The following is a 22,486-nucleotide window of genomic DNA, read 5'->3' as shown; positions in this document are numbered from 1 at the left end:
ACCTTTCTTGCCTCCAGAGAAGGGGACCCCAAAGCTGGATAGAAGCCCCCCACAAATAATGACGGTGAGGTAAGAGGAAATGACAAACACAGAAATGAACCAGGTTTAGCACAGAGAGGCCCGCTTACTAATAGCAGAATAAAGAAAGGTAACTATATGGTCAACAAAAACCCTATCAAAATCCACACTGGAAATTCAAGAACCCCCGAACCGTCTAACGGTCCGGGGGGAGAACACCAGCCCCCCTAGAGCTTCCAGCAAAGGTCAGGATATAGATTTGGAACAAGCTGGACAAAAATACAAAACCAAAACAAATTGCAAAAAGCAAAAGGCAGACTTAGCTGATATAACTGGAACCAGGATCAGTAGACAAGAGCACAGCAGACTAGCTCTGATAACTACGTTGCCAGGCATAGAACTGAAGGTCCAGGGAGCTTATATAGCAACACCCCTATCTAACGACCCAGGTGCGGATAAAAGGAATGACAGAAAAACCAGAGTCAAAAAACTAGTAACCACTAGAGGGAGCAAAAAGCAAATTCACAACAGAGGGGCCCCGCCCACCAAATCGGAGGCCGAGGGTCCCCGCCCACCAAATCGGAGGCCGAGGGTCCCCGCCCACCAAATCGGAGGCCGAGGGTCCACACCAACCAAATCGGAGGCCGAGGGGCCCCGCCCACCAAATTGGAGGCCGAGGGTCCCCGCCCACCAAATCGGAGGCCGAGGGGCCCCGCCTACCAAATCAGAGGCCGAGGGTCCCCGCCCACCAAATCGAAGGCCGAGGGTCCCCGCCCACCAAATCGGAGGCCGAGGGGCCCCGCCCACCAAATCGGAGGCCGAGGTTCCCTGCCCACCAAATCGGAGGCCGAGGGTCCCCGCCCACCAAATCAGAGGCCGAGGGTCCCCGCCCACCAAATCGGAGGCCGAGGGTCCACACCAACCAAATCGGAGGCCGAGGGGCCCCGCCCACCAAATCGAAGGCCGAGGGGCCCCGCCCACCAAAGCGGAGGCCGAGGGTCCCCGCACACCAAATCGGAGGCAGAGGGACCCCGCCCACCAAATCGGAGGCCGAGGGGCCCCGCCCACCAAAGCGGAGGCCGAGGGTCCCCGACCACCAAATCGGAGGCAGAGGGGCCCCGCCCACCAAATCGGAGGCCGAGGGTCCCCATCAACCAATTCGGAGGCCGAGGAGCCCCGACCACCAAATCGAAGGCCGAGCGGCCCCGCCCACCAAAGCGGAGGCAGAGGGACCCCGCCCACCAAATCGGAGGCCGTGGGGCCCCGCCAACCAAAGCGGAGGCCGAGGGTCCCCGCCCACCAAATCGGAGGCAGAGGGACCTCGCCAACCAAATCGGAGGCCGAGGGGCCCCGCCTACCAAAGCGGAGGCCGAGGGTCCCCGCCCACCAAATCGGAGGTCGAGGGTCCCCGTCCACCAAATCGGAGGCCGAGGGTCCCCGCCCACCAAATCGGAGGCCGAGGGGCTTCGCCAACCAAATCGGAGGCCGAGGAGCCCCGCCCACCAAATCGAAGGCCGAGCGGCCCCGTCCACCAAAGCGGAGGCCGAGGGGCCTGGCCCCTCCCACCAAAGCTGAGGCCGAGGGGCCCCGCCCACCACATCGGAGGCCGAGGGGCCCCGCCCACCAAATCGGAGGCCGAGGGTCCCCGCCCACCAAATCGGAGGCCGAGGGTCCCCGCCCACCAAATCGGAGGCCGAGGGTCCCCGCCCACCAAATCGGAGGCCGAGGGTCCACACCAACCAAATCAGAGGCCCAGGGGCCCCGCCCACCAAATCGAAGGCCGAGGGGTCCCGCCCACCAAAGCGGAGGCCGAGGGTCCCCGCACACCAAATCGGAGGCAGAGGGACCCCGCCCACCAAATCGGAGGCCGAGGGGCCCCGCCCACCAAAGCGGAGGCCGAGGGTCCCCGCCCAGCAAATCGGAGGCTGAGGGTCCCCGCCCACCAAATCGGAGGCCGAGGGTCCCCGCCCACCAAATTGGAGGCCGAGGGTCCCCGCCCACCAAATCGGAGGCCGAGGGGCCCCGCCTACCAAATCGGAGGCCGAGGGTCCCCGCCCACCAAATCGGAGGCCGAGGGTCCCCGCCCACCAAATCGGAGGCCGAGGGGCCCCGCCCACCAAATCGGAGGCCGAGGTTCCCCGCCCACCAAATCGGAGGCCGAGGGTCCCCGCCCACCAAATCGGAGGCCGAGGGTCCCCGCCCACCAAATCGGAGGCCGAGGGTCCACACCAACCAAATCGGAGGCCGAGGGGCCCCGCCCACCAAATCGAAGGCCGAGGGGCCCCGCCCACCAAAACGGAGGCCGAGGGTCCCCGCACACCAAATCGGAGGCAGAGGGACCCCGCCCACCAAATCGGAGGCCGAGGGGCCCCGCCCACCAAATCAGAGGCCGAGGGTCCCCGCCCACCAAATCGGAGGCCGAGGGTCCCCGCCCACCAAATCGGAGGCCGAGGGTCCACACCAACCAAATCGGAGGCCGAGGGGCCCCGCCCACCAAATTGGAGGCCGAGGGTCCCCGCCCACCAAATCGGAGGCCGAGGGGCCCCGCCTACCAAATCGGAGGCCGAGGGTCCCCGCCCACCAAATCGAAGGCCGAGGGTCACCGCCCACTAAATCGGAGGCCGAGGGGCCCCGCCCACCAAATCGGAGGCCGAGGTTCCCCGCCCACCAAATCGGAGGCCGAGGGTCCCCGCCCACCAAATCGGAGGCCGAGGGTCCCCGCCCACCAAATCGGAGGCCGAGGGTCCACACCAACCAAATCGGAGGCCGAGGGGCCCCGCCCACCAAATCGAAGGCCGAGGGGCCCCGCCCACCAAAGTGGAAGCCGAGGGTCCCCGCACACCAAATCGGAGGCAGAGGGACCCCGCCCACCAAATCGGAGGCCGAGGGGCCCCGCCCACCAAAGCGGAGGCCGAGGGTCCCCGACCACCAAATCGGAGGCCGAGGGTCCCTGCCCACCAAATCGGAGGCCGAGGGTCCCCGCCCACCAAATCGGAGGCCGAGGGTCCCCGCCCACCAAATCGGAGGCCGAGAGTCCCCGCCCACCAAATCGGAGGCCGAGCGGCCCCGCCAACCAAATCGGAGGCCGAGGGGCCCCGCCAACCAAATCGGAGGCCGAGGAGCCCCGCCCACCAAATCGAAGGCCGAGCGGCCCCGCCCACCAAAGCGGAGGCCGAGGGGCCCGGCCCCGCCCCCACCAAAGCGGAGGCCGAGGGGCCCCGCCCACCACATCGGAGGCCGAGGGGCCCCGCCCACCAAATCGGAGGCCGAGGGTCCCGACCCACCAAATCGGAGGCCAAGGGTCCCCGCCCACCAAATCGGAGGCCGAGGGTCCCCGCCCACCAAATTGGAGGCCGAGGGTCCCGCCCACCAAATCGGAGGCCGAGGGTCCCCGCCCACCAAATCAGAGGCCGAGGGGCCCCACCAACCAAATCGGAGGCCGAGGGGCCCCGCCCACCAAATCGGAGGCCGAGGGTCCCCGCCAACCAAATCGGAGGCCGAGGGGCCCCGCCCACCAAATCGGAGGCCGAGGGGCCCCGCCCACCAAATCGGAGGCCGAGGGTCCCCGCCCACCAAATCGGAGGATAAGGGGCCCCGCCTACCAAATCGGAGGCCGAGGGGCCTCACCAACCAAATCGGAGGCCGAGGAGCCCCGCCCACCAAATCGAAGGCCGAGCGGCCCCGCCCACCAAAGCGGAGGCAGAGGGTCCCCGCCCACCAAATCGGAGGATAAGGGGCCCCGCCTACCAAATCGGAGGCCGAGGAGCCCCGCCCACCAAATTGAAGGCCGAGCGGCCCGCCCACCAAAGCGGAGGCAGAGGGACCCCGCCCACCAAATCGGAGGCCGTGGGGCCCCGCCAACCAAATCGGAGGCCGAGGGTCCCCGCCCACCAAATTATTCTTACATTTGAATAAATAAAGTATATAGGGATTCTAGACTCCCGATTCTTTAGAATCGGGCTGCCATCTAGTACCTTATAATGTGATTATAGGAAGGCCTTTGGTGGATACGGAGTGTATGTCCTTAAGGGCAATGTTAAAGTACTGTTCAGCAATTTTTGCACTTAGTAGAATACCCGGTTGGGTAACAGGAGTTATTTATAGCCTGTAATTTATAATGTTTAATGTTTAACCATGTTTTTGTAACGTTCAAGTGTCCTCACCTCCCATAAAGGGAAGCTTGTTCAAGTATACGTATTGTTATTTGCACTCAACAAAATTTGTATGTCTTTTTGCTAAACTTGTATTGTTGTTTTCTTCCCAGTCCCGGAGTACTGTGTTTAACCAGGGGGGAGTGCAGCGCCCCAGAGTCCTGGTCGTTGCAGTACTGTGGCTCCGCCACTATGGGGAGCTATGGTGCGTCCGATGGCACTGAAGGAGTTCATCTGATCAGGTATCACAGACACCAATACATTTCACAGCCGGGCCTCCGGGGGGAGCTAAGGGTGCTATTCATTAGGCCACTCCCCACCATAGTGGGTAAACTGGGGGTCAGGCAGCAAGTTAGAAGAGAAAGCTGACTGGGTTGTAACCAGGCAACACCTTGTGGCAGAGGGTGTTGTAGGGGAAGATACAGTAGGGTCTCTGTCAGGGGTGGGATCCTGACAGAGGCTTGGCAACGAGAACGAACGTAACGGGACCGTGCCTGCTCCGGGTAGCGGCGGTGCCCAAGAAAGGATTAGAAGAGAGATAGATTGTGCTGAGTGAGAAACGAGATCACGCAAAGGAGAAATACCAGTAGGAGTCGTGCTGTAAGACCGAAGCAACATCCTACTGAGGCGCACTACCGGTGGCCGGAACGCCGAGGGAGTAGAATAACATTCAGCTTCAAGCAATACTCCAAACAGCGGCAGGGCAGTCAGTCTCAGGCGGGCTGTCTAACTCAAATCACCTATGAAGTCTTGGGAGGCAATTGCGGGAGAGGGGCGTCTCTAGGGTCCCGGAAGAACTCCAGGCCTACCCATCAAACGGGTGCCGTTCCTACCCGAACCTCAGGGAGGGACGGAAGATTAGCAGAACATCATCTAATCGAGTTGTGAGGGAACATCAGAAACAGACACAACAGTTGTGGGGTACTTTCCGTAAGCACAGCAGGGAAGGACTACAACACATAGCGCTAGGGGGAAGGCACAGATTTCCTCCTGTGAAGAGAACTCTGGAAGTGCCATTGGACCGGCCGGACTTGCGCAGCCTGGTGAACCGTATTCTGGACTGAGGACTCAGAGATCTTCAGTAAAGAGGTAAAGAGACTGCAACCTGGTGTCCTCGTTATTTACCGCGACCTGCACCCCACAACTGCACCGTTACAACACCATATTTTGCACCGGACGTCCCCCACTGACAGACAGGGCCACGGACCGGGTCTAGCCATCGTGACAACCCCAGGACTGAGACCCAGAGGCCCGGCTCCGGGTACCCCTCGGCCCTGCGGCGGTGTGGGGGCGCTCCACTAGCATTAAACGAGGCTGCACACGTCTAGTCAGCAGGTGACCGCATGTATGCAAATCACATACTTGTGGTTATACTTCCTCCACTCCCAGCGCAGGCACTGGAGAATCCTGACAGCGTGCGATGTGAAGATTCACAAGTCTGCAATCACATAGAATGACCCCAGATTTGTAGCCTCAGGCTGGACAACTCCTTTAAATAGATATCAACACTACAAGTGAAGATAATAAATTTTATAGCACATCTTAGTTGAGAAACGTGCCTCTTTCTTCATTTCATGCTTCTATTTTTGTCTTCTGCACTGATCACTGAACTGCTCGAATCTGTCTACAAATCTGTCTTTAGTGAGGGATGAAAGTACATCATTTATACCATTAAAGGAGCTGGATGAAAGCAAAAACAGAAAGGCATGAGGAGCAATTGGTGAGGCTTCTAGTGCAGGGGGACTCTACTAAGGATGCGTGATACAAGTCATACAGGTCCTTCTCAAAAAATTAGCATATAGTGTTAAATTTCATTATTTACCATAATGTAATGATTACAATTAAACTTTCATGTATTATAGATTCATTATCCACCAACTGAAATTTGTCAGATCTTTTATTGTTTTAATACTGATGATTTTGGCCTACAACTCCTGATAACCCAAAAAACCTGTCTCAATAAATTAGCATATCAAGAAAAGGTTCTCTAAACGACCTATTACCCTAATCTTCTGAATCAACTAATTAACTCTAAACACATGCAAAAGATACCTGAGGCTTTTAAAAACTCCCTGCCTGGTTCATTACTCAAAACCCCCATCATGGGTAAGACTAGCGACCTGACAGATGTCAAGAAGGCCATCATTGACACCCTCAAGCAAGAGGGTAAGACCCAGAAAGAAATTTCTCAACAAATAGGCTGTTCCCAGAGTGCTGTATCAAGGCACCTCAATGGTAAGTCTGTTGGAAGGAAACAATGTGGCAGAAAACGCTGTACAACGAGAAGAGGTGACCGGACCCTGAGGAAGATTGTGGAGAAGGACCGATTCCAGACCTTGGGGAACCTGAGGAAGCAGTGGACTGAGTCTGGTGTGGAAACATCCAGAGCCACCGTGCACAGGCGTGTGCAGGAAATGGGCTACAGGTGCCGCATTCCCCAGGTAAAGCCACTTTTGAACCATAAACAGCGGCAGAAGCGCCTGACCTGGGCTACAGAGAAGCAGCACTGGACTGTTGCTAAGTGGTCCCAAGTACTTTTTTCTGATGAAAGCAAATTTTGCATGTCATTCGGAAATCAAGGTGCCAGAGTCTGGAGGAAGACTGGGGAGAAGGAAATGCCAAAATGCCTGAAGTCCAGTGTCAAGTACCCAGTCAGTGATGGTGTGGGGTGCCATGTCAGCTGCTGGTGTTGGTCCACTGTGTTTCATCAAGGGCAGGGTCAATGCAGCTAGCTATCAGGAGATTTTGGAGCACTTCATGCTTCCTGGCACCTGCTCACAGTGCCAAAACCACTGGTAAATGGTTTACTGACCATGGTATTACTGTGCTCAATTGGCCTGCCAACTCTCCTGACCTGAACCCCATAGAGAATCTGTGGGATATTGTGAAGAGAAAGTTGAGAGACGCAAGACCCAACACTCTGGATGAGCTTAAGGCCGCTATTGAAGCATCCTGGGCCTCCATAACATCTCAGCAGTGTCACAGGCTGATTGCCTCCATGCCACGCCGCATTGAAGCAGTCATTTCTGCCAAAGGATTCCCGACCAAGTATTGAGTGCATAACTGAACATTATTATTTGATGGTTTTTTTGTTTGTTATTAAAAAATACTTTTATTTGATTGGACGGTTGAAATATGCTAATTTATTGAGACAGGTTTTTTGGGTTATCAGGAGTTGTAGGCCAAAATCATCAGTATTAAAACAATAAAAGACCTGACAAATTTCAGTTGGTGGATAATGAATTTATAATATATGAAAGTTTAATTGTAATCATTACATTATGGTAAATAATGAAATTTAACACTATATGCTAATTTTTTGAGAAGGACCTGTATAATGGACAGCAATAGTGTTATTCCTCACCTGACAGTGACGCTGTTTTTTAAAGTTTTATACAACGTTTTAGATCAAGGTAAATGTAAAAAAAAAACCCCAAACATTCATTGATATGTTATCTTCATGTTCCATTCCTGTGCAAAAAAAACCCCAAATAAAATGCATTGCAAACTTCATGTGTGTACTGATTTGGGTGCTGTATTTCATCTGATTCATCTATGATGCTGATACAGTTGAATGTGTGATGCAGAGCCGGCACTGGCACCGGGCCCCCTAACTCACGGGTCACATATTATTATTATTATTATTTATTATTATAGCAGACCGAATGGTTGGCTGTTATTAGCGGCACGCCACTGGCTGGAGGCATCTGGGGGAGTGGGGGCCTTAGGCAAATGCCTAGTTTGCCTGCCCCTAACAACGGCCCTGGATATAAGCAGGTAAACAATAAGAGCAGCACAGTATCGTATATTTCAAATATATATCGTCATATAGCAGATAGTATTTATTCTGTATACAATGCCATAGTGTGCACATATGTGTGTGTTTTTATGTCTTCGCTCTCTTTCGGTAGTATTTATTCTGTATACAGTGCCATAGTGTGCACATATGTGTGTGTTTTTATGTCTTCGCTCTCTTTCGGTAGTATTTATTCTGTATACAGTGCCATTCTGTGCACATATGTGTGTGTTTTTATGTCTTCGCTCTCTTTCGGTAGTATTTATTCTGTATATAATGCCATAGTGTGCACATGTGTGTGTTTTTTTGTCTTCGCTCTCTTTCGGTAGTATTTATTCTGTATATAATGCCATAGTGTGCACATAGGTGTATGTTTTTTATGTCTTCGCTCCCTTTCGGTAGTATTTATTCTGTATACAGTGCCGTAGTGTGCACATATGTGTGTGTTTTATGTCTTCACTCTCGGTGGTATTTATTTTGTATACAGTGCCATAGAGTGCAAATATGTGTGTGTTTTTACGTCTTCGCTCTCTTTCGGTAGTATTTATTCTGTATACAGTGCAATAGTGTGCACATATGTTTGTGTTTTTTATGTCTTCGCTCTCTTTCGGTAGTATTTATTCTGTATACAGTGCAATAGTGTGCACATATGTGTGTTTTTATGTCTTCGCTCTCTTTCGGTAGTATTTATTCTGTATACAGTGCCATTCTGTGCACATATGTGTGTGTGTTTTTATGTCTTCGCTCTCTTTCGGTAGTATTTATTCTGTATATAATGCCATAGTGTGCACATAGGTGTGTGTTTTTTATGTCTTCGCTCCCTTTCGGTCGTATTTATTCTGTATACAGTGCCATAGTGTGCACATATGTGTGTGTTTTATGTCTTCACTCTCGGTAGTATTTATTTTGTATACAGTGCCATAGAGTGCAAATATGTGTGTGTTTTTACATCTTCTCTCCCTTTCGGTAGTATTTATTCTGTATACAGTGCGATAGTGTGCACATATGTTTGTGTTTTTATGTCTTCGCTCTCTTTCGGTAGTATTTATTCTGTATACAGTGCCATAGTGTGCAAATATGTTTGTGTTTTTACGTCTTCGCTCTCTTTCGGTAGTATTTATTCTGTATACAATGCCATAGTGTGCACATATGTGTGTGTTTTTTAGGTCTTCGCTCTCTTTCGGTAGTATTTATTCTGTATACAGTGCAATAGTGTGCACATATGTGTCTGTTTTTATGTCTTCGCTCTCTTTCGGTAACGGATTTCCTGTATTGCTTATTCTCTCACACGGCAGCACTCAGAACACAGCAATCTCCACTTCCAAGCTCTTTTCTGTCGAGACGAGCAGCTCTGGAAACATAAGGAAAGTGCACATAATGGATTGAGAGCGCCGATGGCAGATTTGGAGATTCGTGTTTTCGGACGATCGTTCTGTATTCATCATTGTAGCACTAGAAGAACTCAGCAAAGCATAATATCTCCAGCCCTGCTGGAATTGGATTCCCTGTGTCATGCTGACATGGAGGAAAGGTAACCTTGGTTATGTATATCATCCTGTGTATCTGTGCGCTGTATCTAAATTACACTAGTCTTTGTAATAAATCCTTCCCCAGAGATGTGGACCAAATCTGATGTTTTCATTTTATGATTGAGCGTCTTAATTTAGCTTCCAGAGCTCAGTTCAAGGTACAAGACGTCTCCCTTCCTGGCAGGGGCTGCGCCTACTGTGACTGTGGAACGCAGATTCCCCTCTTTAGAGAAATAAAAGACACATTTTCATAAGAAGCGATGATTTACATACAAAATCATTGTAAGCTTTTATCGTTGAGATCTGCAAACTAAAAGCAAGCTTCTATTTACTGCTCTATAATTTTCTATAAAAGGTAATATAATACATGATTAATAGCTTACTTAAAAAAAACAAAGTACTTAAAGGTAGTATGTCAGCAGGTTTTTGTTATGTAATCTGAGAGCAGCATGGTGTAGCATCTGAGATCCTGATTCCAGTAATGTGTCACTTACTAGGCTATGTTTTTCTGTTTCAATACAATCAGTATTTAATCAGCAGGAAATGATCACCACAGGACTAGGTGGCAGGTGCTTCCTGGTCCAACTCTGCCCCCAGCACTGATTGGCAGCTTTCTAACAATATACAGTTTAATCTGCCAATCAGTGGTGTGGGCGGGATTATACACAGTTCAGCATTCCGAGCTCTGCTAGATCTGCAGCAGAGAAAAATGTGATTGTATCACAACTGGAGCACCCAGTAATCTAAGTGATACATCACTGCAATCAGGGTCTCTCTCCCTACATCATGCTGTTGTCTGATTACATAGCAAAAACCTGGTGTCAAATTCCCTTCACCGGCATTGACTCAAGTTCTTGAAAAGTTAAAAAGAATCTGTCAGCAAGTGTTTGCTATCTAATCTGAAAGCAGCATAATGTAAGGACAGTGACCCTGATTCTGGTGATGTATCACTTCCTGTGCAACTTATTGTAGTTTCAATAGAATCAGTGTTTTATCAGCAAGAGATTATCACTAGATCACTTCGTGTCATGTGCTGTCTAGTCCTTCTGTAACTCCCCCACCAGCTTTCTTTGTAGACTGTGCATAGGCAGAAAGCTGACAATCAGAGGTGTGGGAGGGGTTATGCACAGCTCAGTATTCAGAGAAGCGCTAGATCTGCAACACATAAAACAGTGATTGTATCAAAACTACAGCAAGCAGCCCAGTAAGTAATACATCATTGGAATCAGGGTCTCCTTCAGATTCCAGTGGTGACAGATTCCCTTTAATTCCCTGTATTCGACCAACCTCATTTTTTCTCCCATGCTGTAGAGGCAAAGTTGCAAAAATTGCAAAAATAATTTTTTAGGCCTACATACAAAGGCGGATGATGATTTTTCGACATTTCAAACAACACTACTATTAGGGGGTCCAGGCCACATTCAGGTATATACATCCCAATATAGTAATAGAAGCCGAGATCCGACACCAATACCCTGTTTACCGTGTTGACTCCCGTTGATCTCGTCTGCCCTTCCTTGTCAAGCTGTTTATTGCAATGTGTTCCGCACACGATAAAGGCCTGGTGGGAAGTGGTAAATTAATCTAAATGTCAGGGCCACTGTGCACTTCTATCCTGTTTGCTCTGTGTAGTGTCTGTCATGTCTGGATCACTCCTAAGTATTTATTGTAGTCCCCTAGGGCTTGTAATGTGGCAACTGCCTTCGTTTCCATAACACCTCAGCCTCCGAGCTGCCGGTTGTCCCCGTCTCCTGACATGGCGCTCCGAAGAGTAGGAAGCAAAGTAATTACACTTTCATCCTATGTGAAGGGAAAGTCATCCAAGCAAGTCATTAAGTTATACAGCACACCGGCCTCAGACAATTTCCCACCCGATTGACTCTTATCATACACCCTGCTGTGTATTATGGACGCTGACACATAATTGTTATTTATTTATTTTTTTTTACATTCACATTTTACATATTAGGTATTCAATATTTGCCCAAATTGTACAGGTTAATTAGTTTCCGCACTGGGAGAAAACTTGTCGATATTTCATACGCATCACAACTCGATAGAAGGCGCAAAAAAGTTACTGGTCCGACAGCAATTAACACAATCTGGTCACCCTAATTATATGGTTAACGTTAAAAAAAGACAAATGGCCGCCAAGTCCAACCGAATGGAATATATCCAACCAATAGTGCCCCCTTGTATTTTGAGGGGGTTTTACGTAGAACCGCTTGTGACCATAGTTTTTATATGGACCATTTATGTACTTGTACAAGTTACCGTAATCATCTCTCAAGACTAAATACACATAATTTTTTTCATATTTCCTCATAACCAATATGTTTCATGCCCTTTATCAGTTTTGTGGGTTTTTTTGCACCTTTACTAGCTATTGGGCATCTGTCCTATGAAATGGTGCCCACATCTGCCCTGAATATGACAGGTCACACTTACACTTTGTAAAGTACTAGTATTATGTCGCTGTCCCGTAAGTTCATGCCTCTTTTAATACATGAGAACATCTTGCTGATGTGATCTAAAAGTACTCAGATCCTTCTCTACAAGTGACTCTCCTAGTTTAGCTCTGCTGGCACATATGTTGCCCTCATTTTATTACTACCCAAGTGCATAACTGTTATGCACGTGTCCTGCATCCGTGCTTTGCGTCCCTCACTGTAGTCTGCTAAACTCTTCCTGGGCCTATATAAGGCTCACCATTGTATTAAGACTTCAATGCTTCCATGTCTCTGAGCTACTCTATGCAACTCCACCTACTCTGCTTCCTGTCCGTGGCCTCCTGGACATCTTCCACCTGTTTGCGGTTTCCAGCGTTTTTGCAGCCTGTCCATGGTATCTTGGACGTCTCCCACTTGCCAGCGGTTTCCAGTGCAGCGCCCCAGAGTCCTGGTCGTTGCAGTACTGTGGCTCCGCCACTATGGGGAGCTATGGTGCGTCTGATGGCACTGAAGGAGTTCATCTAATCAGGTATCACAGACACCAATTCATTTCACCGCCGGGCCTTCAGGGGGAGCTAAGGGTTCTATTCATTAGGCCACTCCTCACAGACTGGTAAAACTGGGGGTCAGGCAGGAAGTTAGAGAGAAAGCTGACTGGGTTGGAACCAGGCAACACCTTGTGGCAGAGGGTGTTGTAGGGGAAGAGCCAGTAGGGTCTCTGTAAGGGGTGGGATCCTGACAGAGGCTTGGCAACGAGAACGAACGTAACGGGACCGTGCCTGCTCCGGGTAGCGGCGGTGCCCAAGAAGGGATTAGAAGAGATATAGATTGTGCTGAGTGAGAAACGAGATCAAAGCGATAGGAGAATACCAGTAGGAGTCGTGCTGTAAGACCGAGGCAACATTCTACTGAGGCGCACAACCGGTGGCCGGAACGCCGAGAGAGTATCATAATATCCAGCTTCAAGCAATACTCTAAACAGCGGCAGGACAGTCAGTCTCAGGCGGGCTGTCTAACTCAAATCACCTATGAAGTCTTGGGGGGCAACTTGTGGAGAGGGGCGTCTCTAGGGTCCCGGAAGAGCTCCGAGCCTACCCGTCAAACGGGTGCCGTTCCTACCCGAACCTCAGGGAGGGACGGAGGATTAGCAGAACATCATCTAGTCGAGTTGTGAGGGAACTTAAGAAACAGACACAACAGTTGTGGGGACTTTCCGTAAGCACAGCAGGGAAGGACCACAACACATAGCGCAAGCAGGAAGGCACAGATCTCCACCTGTGAAGAGAACTCTGGAGGTGCCATTGGACCGGCCGGACTTGCGCAGCCTGGTAAACCGTATTCTGGACTGAGGACTCAGAGATCTTCAGTAAAGAGGTAAAGAGACTGCAACCTGGTGTCCTCGTTATTTACCGCGACCTGCACCTCACAATTGCACCGTTACACCACCACTTATTGCACCGGACGTCCCCCACTGACAGACAGGGCCACGGACCGGGTCTAGCCACCGTGACAACCCCAGAACTGAACAGAGACTCTCAGAGGCCCGGCTCCGGGTATCCCTCGGCCCTGCGGCGGTGTGGGGGCGCTCCACCAGCATCTGAGCAGCCTGTGTGCGGTCTCCTGGACATCTCCAGCCTGCCTGTGGCTTCCAGTATCCTTGCTGCCCTTCCTTTGTCTCATGGATGTCTCCTCCTGTCTGTGGCATCTAGTAAATCTGCTACCTGTCTGTCAGCACCAGTAACTCTGCTGCCTGTCTGCAGTCTCCTGGACATCTCTGGTCTTTTTCAAGCTTCCCGTAATCCTGCTACCTGTCTGAAGTCTCCAGGACATCTCCTGTCTGTGTTCTACGTGCCTCACCCGTCTGCTGCACCAATGCCCATGGCTCGTGTGCCCACCTGGACTTTGGGCTTAGAGTAGAGTATCCACTTCACCTGGTAAGCCCAATAATAACTTTACATTTCTCTACATTGACTCTCATCTGCCATGCGACTACCAAAACACTCATTTTGTCCTAGTCATTATTGTTATTATTATTAATTATTATTATTATTACTATTTATTTTTATTTATTACTTAATATTTATTATATTGTCAGTTTTTATTCTTTATAATTTCTTTTTTTAAGCTACACTTGTTGAGAACTATGGCAGAGAGTCAGATTGAAGAACAAAGAAAGTACATTCTGAAGCCGTACTAAAAGATTGAAAGTGTCAAGAAGTTTCGCCACTCTTAGCTACAGGCATTTGACAATGCTCCATCAACGCGTCTAAGAATTTATCGTGTCAGAGATGAATTTGATGTAACGTGTTCAATGGTTAATGAACTGAATTCTGGATGTCCTCGGAGGTGAATGAGATGAGAGTCGCCCTGACATTCGCGAACAGTCTACAAAAGTCTACAAGTGCGCTTTGCGAAAAAAGTTCCTATAGAAAACTCCTTACTACATGTAATGTGTAAATTGAAATGACAACTATATTGTTTGAGACTCTCATAAAACCTGTTGTGTTGTCATCGTCTCCAGGTCTGGGAGATAATATGCAAGCAAATTTCTCCCTGAATGAACTTTGTCAATGAGGACATACAGTTAGATGAAGCCTGTTTGTCGCATCTGTGGACATGCCCCAGATAGTGTCAGACAGGTGTATGTGACATAATTTGTACACCTGACCTACTTCTCTACCTGTCTACAGAGGTCAGGTGCGCACTGCACCCTAGCGCTTCTTATTACCTTGGATTAATGGCTCTTTGGCTGTCACTATCCTTGGGCTGGACAGGGACACCCAAGGAACCGGATGTGTTTGCCAATATCTCCATTAGATTAGTAATGGTTAGATCTGCTGATTTCAGTGGGACTGGCCACCCATTCTGTGTCTATAGGTGTCTCGACTCTTCGCCAACTGCAGATGTTGGTTTGTAGAGTCGGGCATGTTGTTTTTCATCATTACTAGTTCAAGTTAGGAGAAATAGCTATTGGTTATTCAAGACGAGTTTGTCCAACGGCTGTCTACAGTGAATGGCCGGCTTCATATAATTACTTTTCCAATCTATTAGACCTCATATTATATGTCCTGGGTGTACTTAGTATGCAGTTTTAAGCAGATGCTTGGCTCACCTCGTGATGTAGATACACAAAGCCACAGGATACAGTGGACGCATGGACCTAGGGCGTTGGTATAGCAGGCTGGAAGGACATGGAAAAACGAGCACTTGGAAAACAGCCTATGCTGGACAATAGCCAAACAACCAAGGCAGGAAACGTAAGAAGACACAGAACCAGGATGGCCAAAATAAATAAAAATGGCAGCTCACAGATGTAAGTAGCAAAGTTCGCCACAGATAGCAATTTAATGTAAGCAGACTCCAATAACAGTTTGTGATGCTTGCAGCAAAAATCGGTTAATTGAAGAAGATGCAGATTATACAATCCACAGCAGAATGTAACATAGGGAGAACAGTCTATAATGACAGTTGATGATGATTGCAGCAAACAATAGGTAAACCAGCAGCATATGTAAAAATAATGTGAACAGTTTGTGATGCTTACAGCAAATGATATGTTAACAAGCAGCAGGTGCGAATGATGGAAATCACAGAAGTCTGAGGAGATGATGGCAACAGAAGAAAAAACTGGATACTGGCAATCTCCATACAGCAACTAAACATGTTACAGCATCAATACTCAGATACAATGGTTTGTCTAATTAGGTCTTAAAAGATGACGCCACTAAGGAAAGCAAGCACTGGGCCACTTTTAAGACCTGACATGGAGGACAGCAGCTGCAAGGAAGAGAGCATAGCTTGGGCCTTAAGATGAGACAGGTACGTAACAGTTGAAGTGCATGTGTTCTTTGTATATGGACAATGGGCACTCAGAATAATTTCCTTTGGTGGGCTGAAGGTTAAATAATTTGTCACAATAGGGAGAAGGATTGTGAGCCTTTCTGACTAGTCCCTGTCTGCTTGGGATATGATTCTGAAATATTCTTCTTCTTTTTCTTCTGCACAACAGAAAGACTGTTTTTAGGTAGCTCAACAATTTCAGTATATACAGTATATATATTAAGTTATCACATTTAACTCACTTCTCATGATCCATTAAATGGGCAACTTGAAGCAGCACTAACGGTTTTCACAGACTAAGGGATCTTTAATTAACCGTAGAAATTGTCAGTATATCTGCTGACAGCGAGTAAAGCATTATGATCCTGTCTGTGTATATACGGTCTAGAGTAGCACTATTTGGAGGTCTGCTTTGCTTCAGGTTGGCTCAGTCTATGCATATACAGAATTACGCCAATACAGACTTTTCATCGAAGAAAAAAAATGGTTGATCACTCCCACCCTGACTCTTCTACAAATGAACAAATCATTATCATACAAATTATACAGAAGAGCTGGCTGCCTGGAATCAGGCCTGCCATCAGGGCATTACTGCCCTTACTGCTGTATGGGGTCCAGTAAACAGAAGTACTGAGGGGCTGCCCGGCCCGAGCAAGAGTCTTCCCCCCCTCTGTACTTCTGCTCTCCGGGCCCTAGGATATGGTAAAGTATCATGCTTTGGGGCGCTGCCTATCTGGTGCAGGGCACCTTCCTGGTGATGTGGAGTTCCTCCTCTTTTGTGGCACTTGGGTAATGGTGCGTACATGACACTATTGTGTACCCGCCGGCATATACGTGCGCCACTCGCCAAAGGTGGAGCGAGCTGCAGGGGATTGTGAGATGTAAGTATGAAAACCTTTTTTTTTTTAAATAAAATTAATTAAATGGGCTTTGGGTGAATAATGAATTCAGGGGAAGGGGCATGTAAATATAACGATGCAGGAGTGTGACTGGCATTGAATTGTGGAAAAGAGAGTACAGGTTCTAATTAATTTGTATATGTATTTGATGAGGAAAGCGGCTATTTATAGTTAGTGGGGGTGCAGTGGTGGATAACAATTTATATTTGGAATGGTGGGTTGCATAATAACTATTTATATATTAATGGTGGGTGCACATCTGTATTCAACTGCGTAGTGTAAAAGTTGGGGACAAAGTGGGGAATGTGCTCTGGAAGTGGTGCTTTAGATAACTGTGTGGTATTTCCAGCAGAGGCGAGTCCTGGCTAGAAGAAGTGAAGCCGGTCTATGCTGGGTGAAAAAGAAAAGCGAATATACAGGACTTCAACTAGAGATGTCACCGGTGAGTCAGTGTGTTACGTGCACACTGACCCTATACACTGCATGCTGTGTACAGAGCTCCTGTGTATAATGTCACTGGTGATCACTGTATTATGTGTACACTCACGCTATATACAGATTTCTTTTGTTCTGTACACTGATACTATACACAGAGCTCCTGTGTATAATTTCACTGGTGATCACTGTATTACCTGTACACTGACACTATATACAGAGCTCCTATGTATAATGTCACTGGTTATCATTGTATTACTTGTACAATGACACTATATACAAAGCTCCCGTGTATAATGGCACTGGTGATCACTGTATTAACTGTACACTGACACTATATACAGAGCTCCTGTGTATAATGTCACTGGTGATAATTGTATTTACCCGTACACTGACAATATATACAGAGTTCCTGTGTATAATGTCACTGGTGATCCCTGTATAACCTGTACACTATACAATATATGCAAAGCTTCTGCGTAAAATGTCACCAGTGATCTCTGTATTACCTGTACACTGATACTATATACAGAGCTCCTGTGTATAATGTCACTGGTGATAATTGTATTTACCTGTACACTGACAATATATACAGAGTTCCTGTGTATAATGTCACTGGTGATCCCTGTATAACCTGTACACTATACAATATATGCAAAGCTTCTGCGTAAAATGTCAACAGTGATCCCCTTATTACCTGTACTCTGACCCAATATACAGAGCTCCTGCGTATAATGTCACTGGTGATCACTGTATTACCTGTACACTATATACTATATACAGAGCTCCTGTGTATAATGTCACTGGTGATCCCTAAATTACCTGTACACTATACAATATATGCAGAGCTTCTGTGTAAAATGTCACCAGTGATCTCTGTATTACCTGTACACTGATACTATATACAGAGCTCCTGTGTATAATGTCACTGGTGATCACTGTATTACCTGTACACTATATACAGTGCTCCTGTGTATAATGTCACTGGTGATTACTGTTCTACCTGTACACTGATACTATATAGAGAGCTACTGTCTATAATGTCACTGGTGATCCCACTATGTGGTTGGAATATGTGGTCTGGTCATGGTGTGATGGTATTTATCCCTTGTATGTGATATTATTTGTCATTTAAAAAAAATGGATGTGCCATATTTCCTTAAAGAAAATAAATAAAAACATACCTAAAAGTAACATTGGATATTTAAAAACAATGTTTAATAGGTTAGAGTAGAATAGGACCCTTCCAAACGAGTCTCTTTGTCATAGTGACAGCTTAAAAAATCTTTTGGCCAAAACTAAAGCTGCTGGTTATGTATGTGATCTGGTGTTTGATGGGAACTGTTAGGCTGTGTGCACACGTTGCTGATTTTTCACGTTTTTTTTCGCGTTTTTTTCACGATAAAAACGCTATAAAACCACAAAAAAATAGCATACAATAAGCATCACATCATTTAGAATGAATTCCGCATGTTTTGTGCACATGATGCGTTTTTTTCCGCGAAAAAAACGCATCGCGGTAAAAAATGCAGCATGTTCATTAATTTTGCGTATTTTTTGCGGATTTCCCACTATAAAATGCATTGGGAAATGTCCGGACAAAAACGCATCAAAAACGCACAAAAAACATGGCAAAAACGCGGCAAAACCGTGGCAAAAATGCGCAAAAAACGCATGCAGATTTCTTGCAGAAAATTTCAGGTTTTTCTCAGGAATTTTCTGCAAGAAATCCTGAACGTTTGCACATAGCCTTACTGTGTGATTGGTGAGGACATGGTGCAGAAGTGGAGTTTTTGAAGGAGTGGGTGGTGGGACTGTGGAACGTTTGAGGGGTGGAGGCGGAGCTGGGGTGGAGCCTGGGCAGGGTATCAAGGGGACCGAAAAAATGTTGCCAGTATGGGGCCCTGACATTCCTGGTAGCAGCCCTGCCTGCAATTAATCAACCATGAACTTAGATTATTGATGAAAAAGGAAGAATATTACATTGTACCCTTTATTCACATAATCTTGCAGTAGCGTATTTAGAGATAGGCAGGTTATATTTTTCTTTTGCTTGTGGGCATAGAAAATAGAATAGATTACCTATTATATCAAGTGCTGGCAAAAAGCAGTCCTGTTAGAACTACAACAGTTTGAACTTTAAAATTGTTCTCAAATTGTTTCTTTATGGTATATTCTATGGATGTCATATTTAGAAGAGTGAACAGTGTGGTCATTGGTGCTTCCAAATCTCTATTAACATTTTTCCATTTTTTTACTTAACGGGGAACTTATACTGGATTTTTAAATTCAAGCTGAGTAGCTCCTCCAATTTTTGATCTTTTACTGATTTTGGATAAGTTTTCCTTTTTTTCTTTGTCCCTCCATTATAAAGTTATGCTCCCTGGTAATAATGGTGCAAATTTTCCCTCCAATTGACTAGTCTTAAACCAAAGACTTTATAACCACCTTTAACTCTGATGACAGCATTGTACACCCTTGGCACTTACTCAAGCATTATTAGCATCATTAGGTAGTCACCTGGAATAGCTTCCAATGAGCAAGCGGGCCTCATCAAAAGTTCGTTTGCTGAATCACCGGCCTTCAGATAGTGTTTGTGACAATAAGATGTATTTTGCAGCAGCCGTGTCAAAACCCAGTTCTATACAGGGTTGAGACTATTCCACAACTGTTCTAAACCAAATTATGATAAAAAACACTCAACTAGGTATAGAGAAACGACAGTCCACTATTTATGTAACTTTCAAGAAGTTCAGTCAATACAGAAAATTTCTAGAATCTTGAAGTATCCTCAAGTGCATTCATTAAAACATCGATCGCTATGATGAAACTGTATCTTATGAAGAGTGCCCCAAAAAAGGAAGACCAAAAATTACCTATGCTGCAGAGGATAAGTTCATCAGCGTTATAGCCTCAGAGAAAACAAATTGCCAGCTCCTCAGATAACAGCTCTCATAAATGATGTATAGCCATCTTGTTTGTCAAAATGAACTGCAAGGAAAGAATTACACAGCTGTATCACGTGGAGCAGCATGGCAATGCAATGCTTGGACTGGTAGATGGCTCTGCTGACTTGAGTGTGACAGTAGGTATTTGTATGTATCTGTCACTCTCAAGTCAGGAGAGTCGCCAGCCAGTCCGAGCATTGTGTTGCGATCCTCGTCTGAGTTATTCAACCATCTGACTCTTCCCCTAAAAAGAAGAGGCTGTGAGAAGTAGGTCCTTATAGTCAAATTGCTGCCAAGAAGCCACTACTGAGAAACGTGAACAAGAAGGGGAGACTTGTTTGGGTCTTGCGATATAAACACTGGACATTAGATATGTGAAAATGTATACTGTGATTGGATGAGTCAAAATGTGAGCTTTTTGTATGAACCTTCATGTCTTTTTCAGATGTGGAAAAAGTGAACAGATGGTTTCTACATGTGTGATGCCGACTGTGAAGCATGGAGGTGGAGGTGTGATGGTGTAGAGTTACTTTGATGATGACAGCACTGGTGATTTATTCCAAATGCAAGGTACATTTACCAGACATGACTAACATAGTATTCTACATTGACATTCCATCCCATCTGGATTACACTTAGTGAGACCATCATTTGTGTTACAACAGTGCAATGAGCCAAAACACCTCCAGGCTATGTAAGGACTATGTACCAAGAAGGAGCATAATAAAGTGCTGCTTCAGATGACATGGCCTCCACAATCACCAAATATCAACAAAATTCAAATGATTTGGAATGAGTTGGGCGCAGAGTGAAGGTTCCTTTGGGAAGTCCTTCAAGACTGCTGGAAGCCATTCTACGTGATGCCTGATGGAGCTGCTTGAAAGAATGTCAATGGCATATAATGGAGTCAGCAGATTAAAAGGGGGTGTGATATATGTGATGCAGTAACCCCTGTAACAGGTAGGGGGCGCTGCATGGTCTCCCCGGGATGTGCACGGAGTTGTATGGAGGCCGTGAGAATTGACCTGCAGTGATGTCAGGATCACGTGACCAGCCCATGTGATCCATTACTGTGGGTGTGGTTACAGGTACATAACGTGACCAGGGTGTGGGTCACATGTTCCTGTGTGGTTCCAGTGTGTGGACCTGAAGGGTCCAAGTGCAAAATCCCTGAGGGAGTTCCTGAGGGCTCGGTGTGTTCCTGTGTTGGAAGCCTGAGAGGAGGCTTCCTGGAAAGCACCTGCTGGCGTGGGAGGTCCTAGTAGGAGGACCAGATCCCGGAGCAGTGCACAGTGGAACTGGGGAAGCTGGAGTCCTTCGGTGAGGTCTGGACTGACTACTGTATGCCGGACAGGCAAGTTGGGGATCCCTGTTAGGCAGCTTACCCAGAAGAGTGTTAATGGAGTCTGGGGAAGCTGGAGTCCTTCGGTGAGGTCTGGACTGACTAGTGCGTGCCGGCCAGGCAAGTTGGTGATCCCTGTAAGGCAGCTTACCCAGAGGTGCGGACTGGCAAGGAGTCAGCAGGTGGAGCCGGAGCTCCCGTCAGGTATCGTACAGGCCGGTAGTGCTTGTGAAGTTCTATGAACTGTGTGGTCTCCCTTGGGAACTGGTTAAGGGAGGACCAGCGTGTTAGTGGCCGTGAGGCAAAGCTGTACCCTGAAGTGTTAGAAGCTGCAAGTAAATATCACCAGTTGGTGCCTGTTGTGTTTCATGTTATGAACTGTGCGTACCCCGGTTTATGAGGCATAATAAACCGCATGGACTGCTTTGTTTTATAAACCCGTGCCCGTGTGCTTGAATATCGCGGCCAAGTGAGTGTCCCCCAACACTCTCAGTAAGAGAAACCTTACAGGGGGTACTTTGAGAAATCTAAGGATTAACGCATGATCTAGTTTGTCTCTCACATGCTTCTTTACTTCTTTTTTATATGTGTTCCTCCATCATTTTGCAGCCTGCTGTCTGAATCTACAATGTGCACATTCCAATACATACAAGGAAAACCAGTTCATGGTCAGGTGTGTCCAAATATATGACCAGTATATATTTATATATTTTTATTTTTTTACCTTTATTAATGAGTTATTGCTCTAAAATTTGGAAACAATGTATAATTACTGGCTCATCGTTCTACAGTAGCTTTAGGAACAGAATGCCATTTCCTCAAATAGATAGATTTCCGTTCAACTGGATCCTTCTCCCACCACCTAATCTTCGGTAATTGCTACATGCAATCAAGTCGGCAATCCTTCTGACGAGCGAGGAACTACTCATAATAACCCCGCTGTGATGAATTTAGGCTGTTTGGGGTGAAATACGTACACAGCAAAGGAAACAAGTTGCTGCACCAATCATCTAAGCCCGTAACTCCGTACATATGCGATACACAATGCCCTCATCCCAGCGGGAATTCAGCTTGTCAG

This window comes from Ranitomeya variabilis, chromosome 2 (genome assembly GCF_051348905.1).
Source record: "Ranitomeya variabilis isolate aRanVar5 chromosome 2, aRanVar5.hap1, whole genome shotgun sequence".
Taxonomy (NCBI): domain Eukaryota; kingdom Metazoa; phylum Chordata; class Amphibia; order Anura; family Dendrobatidae; genus Ranitomeya; species Ranitomeya variabilis.
The sequence above is the reverse complement of the archived record's forward strand: the minus strand, read 5'-3'. Positions refer to the sequence as shown.